General features: G+C 36.1%; 1 pseudogene; it reads left to right on the forward strand.

Annotated features, from left to right (window-relative positions):
* The first annotated feature begins 7,986 nt into the window (after nucleotides 1–7,986).
* Nucleotides 7,987–16,682, forward strand: part of LOC101090613 — a 31,822-nt pseudogene continuing 23,126 nt past the window's right edge.

The raw sequence follows: 16,682 nt of genomic DNA on the forward strand, positions 1-16,682 counted from the left end.
TGTGTCTCCCTCTCACTCTGCCCCTCCCCCGTTCATGCTCTGTCTCTCTCTGTCCCAAAAATAAATAAACGTTGAAAAAAAAATTTAATAAAAAAAAAGACTTCTAAAGATTATGTGAATACTGTAATTATCTGTGCATAAATGAAAGCATTTTATCTTTTTTGTGCCTAAACAGGAAAATAAATACCAATAAAATGTGTCCCCATAGGAAAATTATTTCCAAAACCACTTTAAGAAATGGCAGCACTTCCCATATATAAGTATGTGGACTCTTAAGTTTAAATTTTGAATGTATAACATTGATTTTCACATATACATTTTAATACCCCTCTTTAAAAATATTTTGCATTTCATGTATAAAATTATACATAATTTATACAATAAGTGGAATGTAGATCCACAAAGCTGGTTTAAATAGAAGCTCCACTTTCATCAGTGATAGAAAATGAGATTTATATGGAGACAGTTATGGAATAATATATAATTAAGAGTTAAAGTGGTACTCGGTAGTTAGAATAAAGGCTAATACCAGATTGAACTTAATCAGACTGGGATATACATTCCTGCTCTATTTCTTGCTACTAGCTATATGACCTTAGGCAAGCTGCTTAACACTCTTCATGAGAAAAATCAGAATGACAACAAAATCCACCTGACAGATTTAGGAGAATTAAATGCAGTAATATTTATAAAGTACTGAGAATACCATCTGGCATATAGTTATATATTCAATAAATATCAGTTAATATTACTATTTAGTGGTAATATTGATGCCTAAATTAAAAATGCCACATGTGGAAATGAGGTCAGAAGATTTCAAGAGCAGGCAAATTATAAAGTTGTTGCTCTGGAACAGTCATCTAGTATCCACATATACAAAATAGAACAGATAAAACAGGGCCATCACTGCAATGGCAATCACTGGAACTCATTGTATTGCAGAGACCCCAGCTCTGCAGACATGCCCGTTGGGCCCAATCCTTACTGTTAGGCTTTGCTCCCTACAATACCTGCAGCTCATTTTTAAATATAAAGCTACACAATTACCTAGCCGACATCAAATGGGATATATTATTAAGACAAATGTGTACAGAACACTTATTGAAATTATTCTTACCATGGTAAACAAGCTGAATTGTACAAAGGGATGAATCTATTTGAAAAAATAATTAAAGTCATAAATATCTAAACCCCAGGAGGAATCTGGAATCACAGATATCTCAGTGGGCTGCATAAAAGCAAATTGGACTCTACTTTTTGCAAATGAATATCAAGGGATATTCTGAGAAAAACATGCAGTCTGATAATACAAAAGGATATGTTAATTTTCTTCTTCTGTCTTCTCATCTTTGTGATGATCTACAATCCCTTGTACATAGCAGGCATTTAATAAACGTTTGTTAAATAAATGATTCCATTAAGTATCCGTATTAGGTTGCTAAGGATACAAAACAAAAAAACACAGCCTAAGAATTTCAGCTGGAAGAAATAAAGATCATTTAAGTGTAATTTGCATGCTTACCATATTAAATTTAGACAGGTAAAGAGAATTATTCAGGGTCACTCAGCTAATTAGTGACAGTGCGACTACCAGAAATCAAGCCTTAATTCCCAATTTAACTGGGAGACATATGTGATTCAAATTAAAGCTGAAATTGTAAAAACATGTGTTGAACTATAACGTATCAAGGATTTGTCAGTAGGCTCACATCAAGTAAAAGTTATTGAAAATGAAAGTAGTGCTTCTATAACGTTCTGCAAGCAGTGGAAAGATCTCTGAAGAAGGCATATAGGGATCTTCTACTACTGAGGTATAGGTCTATGTGATTCTCAATAATGGGACTGACATGAATAACTCAATCTAATCCCCCCAAAATATATTACATACCCACTATATCTCATGCACTGAGCTAGCAGCTGAGAATATAAGGAGAAATAAAATGCAGGTTATGCTATGATGGACAGATGTATAGCAAGGGGTAAACACATAGACTGTTGAGACAAACTGTGTTGTACTCCTGGCTCTACCATTTACAAGCTACATGACCGTGAGGGTTTATTAAATCTCTCTTGGCTTCAGTTTCCTACTTCACAAATTGGTAATTATGATAGGATTATACCTTATTTATAGAGTTATGGAGACTAAGTTATTATGTATATAGCACTTAGAATAAAGCCTGTCATGGTTCTACAAATATTAGTTATTATTATTAACCACAAGGAATCTATAATCTGACAGGGATAATAAGACTATATATGTAATTACCACAAGCTACCATAATGTTAAGTTACCAAATTAAAGCACAAAAATTTATCATAAGAGTTTAGAAATCACTTCATTTCCAACAATAACAAAAAACGGTAGGAATTAATGGGAATATCCTTTTCCTCTGAAGGGTGTAATGATTGCAAAAGGAGAAGGTGAGGAGAAAAGCCAGAAAAAATTAGTAAGATAAGTTATGAAAAGTGACTGTTATGTTTAGAAATATGATGGTCTAAAAGTCATTTTCAACCTGTTGAGAAATTTGTGCCCATGGAAGGGACAGGCAAATTATAAAAAGATTGTAAACAGAAAGATAGTGAGAAAATATGAACAGTAAATATGAGCCACATTTTAAAATTTATTTATCGGGGTACCTGGGTAGCTCAGTGGGTTAAATGTCTGACTCAATTTTGGCTCAGGTCATGACCTCAAGGTTTGTGAGATTAAGCCCTGCATCAGGCACTGACAGTACAGTGCCTGCTTGTGATTCTCTCTCTTCCTCTCTCTCTGCCCCTCCCCCACTCACGCGTGCTTGCTCTCTCTCAAAATAAATAAACATTTAAAAACAATTTATTTATTGACTCACTCGCTCCTAGTTATATAAAATACAAGGGTTTACTACACACAATATTCCCAGCATGGTGGCAAAGGTCTACTTCAGAGGTAAACAGCCATATGATCCTGCCTTTCTAGATCTCAGCATGTAGAAGAGGGTTCTCAGGAGAGGAAAGAACAAATGTGGAGGACCTGAGAAGTCTAGTATTAATGTAAATAAAAAGATAAGACCATGCCTTAAAGCACACTATCTATAAGTGTAAGTCATCGTAAGAGAAGCAGGTGCTGGCGCTCAGTTAACTTCAAGAGACAGAGGACGTATATCCGAAAAGGAGATGTGGTGATGTTAAATATGCATTCCTACAAAATATGGTAGAAGGAAAGAAAAGGAAGGGAAGGGAAGAAGGGACTGATTTTAGTTAAATACAGTTAGGTACAGTTGAAGACAATAAACATTGGTGGGGAGGAAGATGTGAGGGCAGGGATGAAAAGGGGAACACAAATAATCAAGACCTACCTGAGCTTATACTAGCAGAACAAATAGGTGACTGCCAGTGAATAGAATTCTCTTAGGTAATCCCTGAAATCTGTTCCAGTTCTTTGATTCTATGATACCCTCCAAGAAGAAGGGCATAGCACATCTTAGAACGTACAACATAATGTTTCAATGTGTATAACTAATGAGCAATACTCTATTCTTAAGGTGTGGCCTTAGTGACCCATTTAGATTTATAAGTTTCTGGTTTCTGTAATTAAACATAGCTGCTTAACCTCAGTTGTCAAACCAAGAGCTTCTGGAGACTTCTAATTAACATACCTATTGGAAATCAATGGGAGTTATGACAAGTATGTGCCACTAATTGCCAAGACTGATTTCATCATTTGAGCCCTAGAAAGTAAATTTACTTTTGAGCCCTAGTAAGTAAATTTAGTTTTCAAGAATAAATTTCATAAGAAGATAATCAAATTTTTAAAAATATGTCCTAAAAGCATATGCTGACACTATGATAATAAAGTATCTTGTTTGTAATTGTGATGCTGCATAGCTTACTGGGTCCCCGAGGCTGGAAAAGCTGTTCAATATTTGCCACATACCCAGTCAGGTTGGTCTCATTACAATCAAGCACGATGACGGTCTTGAGTTACAAGGAGCAGAGCACATCAATCTCTTGTCAGAGGGCCATATGCTCTGTATGATGTACAAGCCTTGCAAAGGGAACTTCTGCAAGGCCTCAAGAATGTCCTTAGACTTATTGATAAGGGCTGTAAACCATATCAGCAAAGAATTCTAAGATTTTATTCTCCAAAGTAAGAAAGAATGGGGAAAAAAATACGCGATACGGCACACACACACATTCACAAAACTCTACTCGTTAGACTATACAGATGAGAAAAACAGAGAATCTCTTTTACAGAATTGTAAAGAGTATAGCCCTCTTTCTTTTCTTTTCTGAGATAACTATAGAGGCTTCTAGTTCCAATTAGGATGTAACAATAGATTCCATGGAAGACTCTGCTCCCACTGCAAACATTAATTCTGTAGAAAAGAGGAACAATTAACTGAAACATCATCAGGTATCAGAAACAGGAGAGCTCTATGAGGGAGCAAATCTGTTACAAAACATTTTTTTTCTGTAGTAGAGTTACCAAAATCCCTATTCTGTGAGGGCAGTTCCCAATTCTGAGTTCCAGCCGACGATAGCTTGGCCCACAAAGTGGTATTCCACTGGGGGAAAGAGAAATCAGAAAAACTTTTGATAGTCATGCAGTGCTAGAATTATTTAATAATTTGGGAGTGCCAGCAATCCTAAACATGTAATTAGATTTTCCCCATGATACATTTATTATCTTTCAGGAAGGAGATAGTGACTTGCCAGGCTCTCAGTACAAAGCCTAGACAGGACACAACAAAGGAAAGAAAATTCAAAGGTAGAGTCTCAACAAACTTTCAATCCATCCCTGATCCAACCGAGGCCCAAGCTAGATTGAATAGTGAGCCCCTCACCCTCCCTGCTTAATAAAGGAAAGCAGTCTTTCAGGTAAAAGATAATGTCATTCGGAGCTTCAACCCAGTATCTCTTTAAACACAAAACACATAATACAGTTAAAGAGTACTAGACTTTCAGCAAAGATGCAGAAAGTGTGACTGATAATCAAGAGAAAAACAAAGAACAAAAGTAAACTCAGAGATTGTAGTAGCCAGCTACCAAGATACTCCTCAGTGATGTCTGCCTCCTGGTATTTCACCCTTGTGTAGTGAGTGCCCACCCTGATTAGTGTTGATTTTGTAGCCAACAGAATTTGACTGAAATGACAAGTGTGACTTCCACTATTAAGTCATAAAAGTCTTTATAGCTTCTGCTGTACTGCTTTATTCACTCCAGGGTAAGCCAGGTGTCATGTCATGAAGATTCCCAAGCAGCTCTGTGGCAATCCATGTAAAGCCTCTTGCCATAAGCCAGTAAGGAACTAAACAGTCCTACTATCTGCTATGTGAGAGCACCATCTTGGAACTGGATCCTCCAGTTCCAGTCAAAGCTCCAGACAACTGCAGAACTGGCTGCTAGCTTGACTGCAGCAGAACAAAAGCTATCAAGTTAGAACTATTCAGCTAAGCAGCTCCTAAATTCCTCACCACACTACTGTGTGAGATATAAACAATTTATTACTATTTTAAGCTACTAAGTTTTGGAGTGATTTATTATGTGCAACAGATAAACAGATTTTGGTACCTTGAAGTGGAGTTTCTCCATGGCAAAAAAAAAAAAAAAAAGAAAAAAGAAAGAAAGAAAAAAAAAATCAGGAAGTGTCTTTGGAAAGAAGGGAATGCCCAGAGAGTGGGAAGAATCTAGAAGGACTTTGAGAAGATGGTTAGTGATATCTACAAAGCTTTGAAGAAACAGAGAGTACAAAAGTAATGGCCTTTTCAGAAACTGTCAATAGGGGGAATATAACCCAACTTTCTAAAAATGATACTAATCTGGATAAAGAGCCTGCAGAATTCATTAGAGTCTTCTTCATGCCATGCCTTTGCAACATTTTACAGATTATTTGTCAGCAGAGACCCAGTGTAAGCACATTTCCGCTCTCGCTTGACCTGAAGAAGGGAAACCAGTTCTAAGGTCCCCATGCGGGAGATACTAAAGGAGCTGCCAAAAAACCCCTGTTTATAAACAGAATTTCATATACAGAATTTCATACAGAGATCTCTTCTACGTTGACTTGCATTTTCCCTAAGTTAAAAAATTGCAAAGTCTTTGAAATAAGTATACTTCATTCTGGGCACTTGTAAAAGTACATTATGGTTAAAAAAAATCTTAAGAAATTTCTTAGTGAAATATTATCTGAAAAGTATTGTTTCTTTGGTATTAGATAATTTGTATTTAAAAGACACTTTGATTGCCTAGTTCATCTTATGCACTTAGTGATGAATAATAAATATACTACTCAATGATTCACTAGAGCCCAATAAATGGACACTAAAGGAAGAAAAGTATACATGGGTCATTTTCCTATTGTCATAGAAAATTAGTTCATTTTTGGCTGTTAATTAGGGACATTAAGAAGCTTACGTTTCCTGGGGCACCTGGGTGCCTCAGTTGGTTGAGCATCTGACTTCAGCACAGGTCATGATCTCACGGTTCATGGGTTTGAGTCCCACGTCAGGGTCTGCACTGGCATCTAGGAGCCTGCTTGGGATACTCTCTGCCTCACTCTCTCTCTACCCCTCTCCCACTCACACTCTCTCTTTCAAAATAAATACATAAACTTAAAAAAAAAGAAGTTTATGTTTCCTAAGTGTAGGCAGAATTTAACATGATACAGTGCTAATTATACCACATGATCATCTTACCAGTGATAGCTGCACAAAAAACATTTGATTTGGCCTATGTAAATATAAAGTGTTAAAAAGTTTTTTTTTTCCTGGTAGCCAATTTCATGTCCATTGAAAGAGAAAAGACCATATGACAGCAGTGTGAACTTTTGAGATGCAATTATGGTAAAGACATTTAGATTTAGTGAATTTAAAATACAGCAGGATAAGTTTAACACACCAACTTCCAAAGAAAGATATACCAACTCTTGCTTTTGTAACTGATTGAATCCAAGTGTGTTCTGCTCGCTGCACAACAGGCCAATAAGTTGAGAAACAAGACGTCGGGCTAAGGAAAATGACTTTATTTGAAAATCCAGCAAACTGAAGAGATGGCCGACTGTTATCCTAAAGCAGCACACTTCAATCACCACTCCTTCCATGAAATTCCAGCTTCTTTTATATTAGGGAAAAGGAGAAGAAGGAGGAGATTGGTGTCAAAAGGTTACAGACATGTGTAGACATTAAAGTGCCTGCAAGCGTCCGAAGAGGGTTGTGAAACTCTTCTGCCCTTAGTCAGTTGACCTTTGCAAACAGAAATCTGGTCATGTCATTTCTGTAAATCTTAAACACAGCATAGTCATTTCTGTGCATACTTCCTTATCTCCTAAGGTAGGTTTTGGCTAAAGAGCATTTTTTTTCAAATATTAATTGTAACATGCCTATGTGCAGGGCTAAGCAGAAGTTTCTAAGGTACAGGTCACAGCAGCAAGGGAAATAGAAGCAACATGGAGTCAGACATGCTAAGGTATTTTCCCTTACGTGTTGTTACCTTATAGTTCATAAGAAACCCAGACAATAAGGTAAATAGAAATCTGGAATAAAGAGGAATATTCTCAATGGAAAAGTTTGTAAAATGATCTTGTGTAAATGCATAGAAGTTGAATTATTTCCTTTAATAGACTTATTGAATATTGCACATCATTATAAAATCACAGATTTGCAAGAGATGAGAAATCATCTTGTTGTACTTCATCATACTAGTGATGAAGTGAATTTGATAGAAATTAGTTGACTCCAGTTCTGAAATTCAAGCAGAGACAGAATTACCTAACTCATGTTTCCCAATATTTAATTCATTAGTATCTTCATATTAAGATAGAATGCTTGGGAAACTTAATTTGGAGACTAAGTTTATTCAAAATGCTGACAAATTTTGGGAGGACTTTAGATAACTTTCAAGGTAATATGGAAATAGTGAAGGAGAAAAACAGTTGGTTCTCTGGATGATCCCAGCAGACTACCTGAGGAAGTCTAGCAATCAGCTCTTTGGGCTGGAAGGTTGTGAGTGGCAATGCCTTCTGTTAAACCAAATACCAATATTCGAACAGACATCAGAGAACAGTAAGTTTCCTACCAGCAAGACTGAAACCTAGATTATCAAGCTCAAAGTGTTCCAGTTAGGATGATCCCTGCCCTCCTCCAATATGGAAAGCAGCAGGAAAGCCAGCCAGATTTCCTTCTAGAGCAAAACCTATGGAGTATAGAGCCCCACCTTACCCAAGAGAGAAAAGTGCATTATCAGCCCTGCACCTGTAAATTTCTTTGAGTCCAACCATGCTTCAACAGAAACACAAAGAAGGCTAAAGAAGTCTAATACTAACACACTATACTATGAGATATAAAAAATAGAATATACATGTACTTGCTTATGTAGCCACTTACATATAGAATATGGCTCTAGGGCACACCCAGGAGCAATATGTTTCAGTCCTCCCTTAAGGATATAATGTATTTTGTCTATTTCATATACCAATTACCTGTTTTGATGGTTAATCTTATATGTCAACTTGACTGGGCTAAGAGATTCCCAGATATCTGGTAAACCATTATTTCTGGGTGTATCCAGGAAAGTGTTCCTGGAAGAGAATAGCATTTGAATCAGCAGACCGAGTAAAGATCCACCCTCACCAATGTGGGCAATTATCCAATCTGTTAAAGGCTTGAATTGAACAAAAAGGCAGAAGGATAAAGTCTCTCTCCTTGAGCTGGGACATCCATCTTCTTTTGTCCTTGGATATCAGAGCTCCTGGTTCTCTGATCTTTGGACTCCAGGACTTACATTAGTGGTCCTACAGACTTAGACTGAATTATACCACCAACTTTCCTGGTTCTCCAGTTTGCAGAAGGCAAACCATGGGATTCCTCAGCCTCCATAATCATGCAAGTCAATTCCTATAACAAATCTCCTCATATATATATGCTTAAATATATATCCTCTTGGTTCTGTTTTCCTGGAGAACTAATATACCCATGAATGCACCCTCTACAGTTTAAAAGAAAATATACAGCAATCTGAGGTGGGAATGTGGCATGTAAAACAATGCAACAAACCAGGTAAACAGAAACTCCTGTCATGACAAAACTTTCAAGAAGCATTCAAATATAAATTGTTTTCTTATTAAAATACAAGAGTATCTATGTAATTTTTCTTGCCAGTCATTATAGTTTAGAGAGACAAGAGGATCTCATATGACTTCAACAGACAATTTTGGCAAGTATACATTGGAGTAGAATAAATGTCCTTTACTCACATGGATCTGGGTGTTAGCAATCACAAACAAATAGCCAAAGTAAAAGAAATGCAGGTGAGAAAGTATGTATATTAGAGAAAAACTAAAATTGTATTTTACCAACACTAACATAATAAATAACTAGTCTAGCAGGATGATCATCACAGTCCATAGAGCCATTGTGGGGAACCAAAAGATACAGAAGAATAACAAGTAAAATAAGAGTGGAAGATCAATTAAGACAAAGACTAATTATACTGATATGCTTTAGTTCATTCTAAATTAATACCTTTTGTGGTCTTTACAAGTCCAAATGAGTGTAATATTGATTAATATTAAATTCCCATTCCATTCTCCAATTTTAGGACATTTTAATCACCAACAAACACTTTACATGCACACAATACTCATGACCATTAGCAGTGGCTCCCCATCCTAACTCATCCATAGACAACAACTGACCTATTTCCGTCTCTAAGCATTTGCCTAAACTAGATATTTTACATAAGCAAGATCATACCATGTATGGTCTTTTATGACTGGCTTCATTTGCTTAGCATAATGTTTTCAAGGTTCATCCAGGTTGTGGCATGTATCAGTACATCATTTTTATTGCCCAGTATTGTACTGCATGGATACCTCTTTTGTTTAGCCATTCTCCAGTTTTGTTTTTTTTTTCAACGTTTATTTATTTTTGGGACAGAGAGAGAGACAGAGCATGAACGGGGGAGGGGCAGAGAGAGAGGGAGACACAGAATCGGAAACAGGCTCCAGGCTCTGAGCCATCAGCCCAGAGCCCGACGCGGGGCTCGAACTCCCGGACCGCGAGATCGTGACCTGGCTGAAGTCGGACGCTTAACCGACTGCGCCACCCAGGCGCCCCAGCCATTCTTCAGTTGATGGGCACTTTGGTTGCTTCCACATTTTGGCTAATAGGAATAATTCTGCTATGAACACCCATCTATAAGTTTATGTGTGGGATAGTTTTGAATTCCTTGGATATATAGAATTGCTGTATCATGGGATAACTCTGTGTTCAACATTTGAGTAACTGCCAAACTTTTTTCCAAAGTAGCTGAACTATTTTCCAATCGCACTATCAATGAATGAGGGTATCAATTTCTCCATGTTCCTGCCAAAGTTGTTTTCATCTATCTTTTAGTCATATTGTGGGTGTGAAGAGGTATCTGATTGGGGATTTGATTTGCATTTACCTAATAATTAATGATACTGAACACTTTTTCATGTGCATATTAGCCATCTATATATGTTATTCAGGTAAATGTCTACTCAAAATATATTGCCCAAGGGTAATTTGAATTGTCTTTATTCTTGAGTTGTCAGAGGTGTTTTATATACTCTTGATATAGGTCCTTATCAGGTATATAATTTGCAAATATTTTCTCCCAGTCTATGTTTTTTTTTTCACGTTCTTAATGGTACCCTTTGAGGTACATTTTTTTTTTACTTTTGACAAAGCCCATTTACTCGTATTTTTTCAATGACTTGTTTCTAAGAAACAATTCCCTACCAAAGATTATGAATTTTTACTTTTTTAAAAAAAATGTTTATTCATTTTTGAGAGAGAGAGAGAGAGAGAGAGAGCAAGCGAGCATGAGTGGGAGAGGGGCAGAAAGAGAGGGAGACACAGAATCCGAAGCAGGCTCCAGGCTCTGAGCTGTCAGCAGAGAGCCTAATGCAGGGCTTAAACCCACTGACCGCAGGATCATGACCTGAGCTGAAGTCCGATGCTTAACAAACTGAGGCACCCAGGCACCCTTAAAGATTTACTTCTATGTTTTCTTCTAAGATTTTTAGAATTGTAGCTCTTATATTGAGGTCAATGATACTTCTTTAGTTAATATAAGTATATGGTATGAGGTAGCAGTCAAATTCATTCTTTTGCATATAGATATCTGGATACCCTTTCAAAAGTCTCTCTTGGTTTTGGTTTTTGATAGTATGATTAGAATTTGGGGTGTATCTCTTTGAGTCTATTTTATGTAGAATTCATTGAGGTACTTTGATATATAGATTAATGTTTTTCATCAAGTTTTGGAAATTTCAGCCATTATTTCTTCAAATACTCTCCCCCTGCCCTCCTTTTCTCTCTCCTGTCCTTATGGGACAACCATAATGTATATGTTGGTGTATTAGATATTGTTCCAGAGGTCTCCAAATCTCTGTTCATTTTTCTTCCTTCGTTTTTTTATTCTTTTTTATTTTTAGCCTACAAAATCTCAATTGACTCATCCACAAGTTGGATGATTCTATTACCTGTTCAAAGTGACTTTGATCTCTTCTAGAGAAAATTTCACTTCTGACTTTCCTGGGCTAATTCTGTAAAGTCTGTAATCTTTGTGATATGTGGCCACTGAAGTCTCTGCTTGGTTTGCTTAATGGTCTGCTAATTATTGACAGGGATTTCATTAAATGTCTTAAACCAAAAAATATCTCAGTCCTTGCTCTTAGGGTAAGCCTTTACCTTTCAGTATCTTACAACTCTACTTAATCTTTACTTCCTGCTTGTATAGTCTCAGGTGAGTCAGAGATGAGAGATTTGGACCAAATCAGATATTCCTTAAGCATGCACATGGCTCTGTATGAGAACAATTTACTAGAGCCCTTATAAATATGTCAAAGCTTTGTAAAGCCTCCTATGTACATCTAATTCCCCAGATTTTTTTTTTTGCCAGTCCCTTGTTATAACCAACTAGTATCACAGTTAGGCAACTGCAGTGTTAAATAATGCCACCAACTGTTTTTAACCCACCCTCCTGAGGATAGAGTTTTCTGAAGTGAGTGCTACATTAAGTCAAATAAAGTCAAGCCCAAGAACAGCATTTTCCCAGAGTGCTGCCAGACAAGTCAAATAATGATACATTCCTAGGAATGGGACTTTTGGAGAGCTCTAAAACTGCCTGCTTCCTCCAGTGGCTGCTAGGTTCCTGGTTTTCACAGATACTGAGGTTGTGAAATTGCTGTTTCAAGGCTTCTGTAGACCTAAGGAGAAGAGGATGGGAATAGAGCAAAGTAAAATGCTGCAAAGCTCGACATTCATACCAAGATTCAGACATTGGAGGGTATTATGCTAAGTGAAATTAGTCAGAGAAAGACAAAAATCATATGACTTCACTCATATGAGGACTTTAAGAGACAAAACAGATGAACATAAGGAAAGGGAAACAAATATATAAAAACAGGGAGGGGGACAAAACAAAAGAGACTCACAAATATGGAGAACAAACTGAGGGTTGCTGGAGGGGTTGTGGAAGGGGGATGGTCTGAATGGATAAGGGGCATTAAGGAATCTACTCCTGAAATCATTGTTTCACTATATGCTAACCAATTTGGATGTAAATTTTAAAAAATAAAAAATAAAATTAAATAAATAAATAAATAAACAAACAAATAAATGCTTCCTCAGATTGTTAGAGCTCTTTGCTTAATTTCCAGAGAGAGTTCTGAAATGGTTGGTTTGGGGCATTTTTGCCATTATTTTCATTGCTCTTATGAAGGTGTGGATTTTATGAAGCAATTGCTCCAACAGATTAGAAATGTGGATACAATCACCTTTGAAGACACTGCCTGGGAACTACTTTCTAGAGATCTTTGAAATGAAATTAAAGATCAAAGTGATTGTTAAATACTCCAATGCAGCCAAAGTGGAAGAAACACAAAAGCACCAAGACAAGTGCCCCCTGCTATCTTTCTATCCATTTTGCACTTTCTTTGTCCTACAACTGTGGGAAACAAGCAGCCCTTGCCAAAAAGCCTGCGTTATTTGGCTTTCACTCTAGCTCTCGGAAGCAAGTTTACTCTTCCTATTCATTTTCTATTTCTGTTTCTTTGGCAGTAATTGGTTTGGGTTTTTAACTGCAATGGTAAGTTATATGAAATAGTTTACCCCTGGGTAAAATAAACCACTTAGGGCTCAAGCCTCGGCAAAACATATCTCTGCATGACCTTAAGTAAACATGGGATTTGTATCCAAGCTCCATTAAGGAGTAGGTATTAGTTTACCTCTTGTTGCCTTCTTTCTGAAATTTCTTCCTTTGAGAAGAGTGATGTCTTAGGTGACAAGGCTTGTTCATTTATGGATAGATGAAGAACTTTCTCATGGAAGACTTTCTTAACCACAGATTCCTGATATTTAATAGCATCCTGATTGCTATCACCCTTGCTGACTTCATTGTTTGTCAGAGCCTTTATCACCACGACACATCACTTGTTTGTTTGTTTACTGCCAGTCTTTCTCCAATAGAATGTGACATCCATATGCAGAAGGACTTTGTTTTCCTCATTCCTTTTACAGTGACTAGGAGAGTATGCACAGTTGGCCCTTTAGTACATACTAATGGAATAAATGTTATGAAGATATTTATCAGACATGACTGAACTATGGATACTCTTAAAAGTGGATCTTTCATTTTTAGCATGGGGAGAAATTTACCAAATCTATAGGGAGAAAAGAAACATGTATTATATTAAAAAGAATTGATAATTAGAAAGAAAATTTCCTTATAAGACCTTGACATTTTATGAAATGTTACATATTATTGAATTTATCCAAATCTCACAAACGTAATTGAAAAAAAACTGTATATAGGAACATCTGTATGTATGAATATATATACAGATGTATGTAATGTCTGTGCTTGTAGGTATAACTATGTTTTTGGTTTTCCTCTTAAACCTTTGAGTATAGTATGTTATATGGTACCTAAAAATAGGAATCTATTTAGAGATATTTATTTCTCAAACTCATTCCCTTTCCAATATTTATAATCAAGAAAAATGAAATCAACCAAAACTCAAGTTTATCATAAGCCCCCAGTGTGTGGATTCCATGATTGATTTAACTAATGTACGAATTCAGGGAAATAAATAGTAAGAGTTGCTGTAAATTACGTTAAGGGGTGACATTTCTTTTGAACAAAGAAGGGTATCATTTATAAAAGAGATCTGTCACTGCTTCCCCTTCAGAGCAAAGGCAGGCAGGCTTTATTTAATCTCCTCGTATACTAGTGACTAGGAAGCAGAAAGGATGAAAAAGAGTTATAGGAAAGAATTATTTGTAAGGGCTGCTTTGCCATTTACCATCTCATGCCCAGATAAAATAGTGTGGGACAACTCCAGGTAGCTAGTGGTTGAGCCTGTCTACAGAGATAAGGCTAATGAGTCCTCCTTTATTACTGTCAGGTGTTTTGTTGTTGATAAGACCCCTATGGCTTTTGGAGATCAAAAATGAAGCTGCTTCTGATGAAAGCCTTCATTCTGGCTATTGAAACAATATGCCAAAAAATTAAAATACAATATTCTGACAGTTTTTTTTTTCAAATAATTCAAGCCATATCTACTAGAGTCTCTTGATTCCTTCAGGTCCAATGCCTGAATACATATTTTCCCTGGAGAAAAGCAATATATAGTAGTTAAGGACATATGTTTGGGACTCTCAAATATCTGGATTAAAATTCCAACTTTGTCACTGATTAGATGTCAAATTATTTAACGTCAGTAAACTCTAGTGTCCTTAAGTTGTTGATAGGGATGCCTAGAACAAAATGTACAGCAGAATGAAGTTAAGAAACCACTTTTAAAAGCAGTGCTCAGCACACTATAAAGGCTCAATAAATGTCAACTATTATCATTAGTCCTTGCTTTGCATTCTCTGAGCTAGTACATTAGATAAAGCTCTTCTTTGTTAACTCATGAACAGGCAATTGAAATAACCTCCTAGCTAGTATTCTTATTTTTACTTTTTCTCCTCTGTTCACTTTCTTCTTTACATTTATATTCTGTAAGAGCATAATTACAGGAAGAACACAGAGAAAGCAAGAAACAGAATCATAGATCAGAAAGAGCCAAAGAGAGATAAAAAATAATACATAGCATGTATTAAGCACTTATTCTGTAATAGGAACTTTTTAAACACTGTATAGATATTTATAAATTTAATTCTCACAACAGCCCAATGAGATAGATAGATATGTTTTATCCCTCAGTTGAGGAAACTCACACACAGATGAATTAAGTAACTTATCCAGGGTCATACAGGTGGTCAATGGCAATATTACAAATATATAATAGCAACATGGGCAATAACAATCAAAACAGAGAGAGAACCATCATGATGTGTATCAGTCAAGTCTCAGCCCTGACCTAATAGATGGTAGAGCTAGACTCAAACTCACAAACCTTAAATTCAGCGCCCATGCTCTCAACAATGCTGCTAGAAATGAGAACATCATTGACAAGGAAAATCATCCTGTAGTTAATGGGATAGTTCAGTTTGTGTTTTGTGATAAGAATGTAATTAGTTAGATATTTTGAATCATCACACAGTGAGGACACAAAAGAGGAGATTCTTTATCTTTTTTTTCAGGAAACTATTATGTATATAGTGAAAATAGCATGCACCTCTAAATAACTAAGCAATTTCCAACCACACATGAACATATGAATCTGGTTTTTAAGATTTTCTTATAGTTTTTACAGAAATGCAATAGGAAAGATCTCTAGTTGAAGAAGAAAAAGGCTCCTTGTAATTTAATATTGTTAGTATCAAGATAACATATCTTGACAAGAAAAGAGTTTTCTGGAACATGGACTTCCTGATTTTTTTGTTTTGCTTTTGTCAATCAGAAATGAATAAACACAGATTACAGGTGTAATTAAAAAGATACCACGTTGCTATTATTGCCATTTTTGTGCTACCCAAAGTACAGTGTAGTAGTTCTAGAACACTCAGAGAAAAAAGCATATTGTTATAGTTATAAAATGGTCAAATGTAGAATTAGAGATTATTTTGGATGTATGATATGTTTTTTTCCAGAAAGTAAGGCATTTTAAACAGAATACCCAATATATATGCACACACTCATACACATAAATTGCATATAAACTCAAATTTAAACAAAGTTAAACAGAACTAACACATATGCTTAAATAAGTATCTTATTTCTTAAACTTCTGAGACTGGCTAGAGGAAGATTAGAAAGTGATTAAAAGAAGAAAGCACTGGTGAAAAACCATTGTGAGTATGTTGGGAACAATCCATAAGGCCCCAGAAACTAAGCAATTGTTAGCTAATACCTTATCTTTACAGGTTACCAATATTGAGGTTGGCAAGTAATTTCCAACATTGATTTAACCAAAAATATACAAATGACCAACAGGCATATGAAAAGATGCTCAATGTCACTAATTTAGGTAAATGCAAATCAGAACCACAATGTGATATCACTGCACACCAGTTAGTATGGTGTCAAAAACAAAAGTATAACAAATGTTAGCAAGGATGTGGAGAAATTAGAACCCTAGAACACTGCTGGTGAGGATGCAAAATGATGCAGCCACTATGGGAAATAGTACGAATTTTCCTGAAAAAATTAAAAATAGAACTACCATATGATCTGGCAATCCAACTGAGGATTTATCCAAACGAACTGAAAGCAGGATCTTGAAGAGATATTAG

Source organism: Felis catus, chromosome B1 (assembly GCF_018350175.1).
Source record: "Felis catus isolate Fca126 chromosome B1, F.catus_Fca126_mat1.0, whole genome shotgun sequence".
NCBI classification, from domain to species: domain Eukaryota; kingdom Metazoa; phylum Chordata; class Mammalia; order Carnivora; family Felidae; genus Felis; species Felis catus.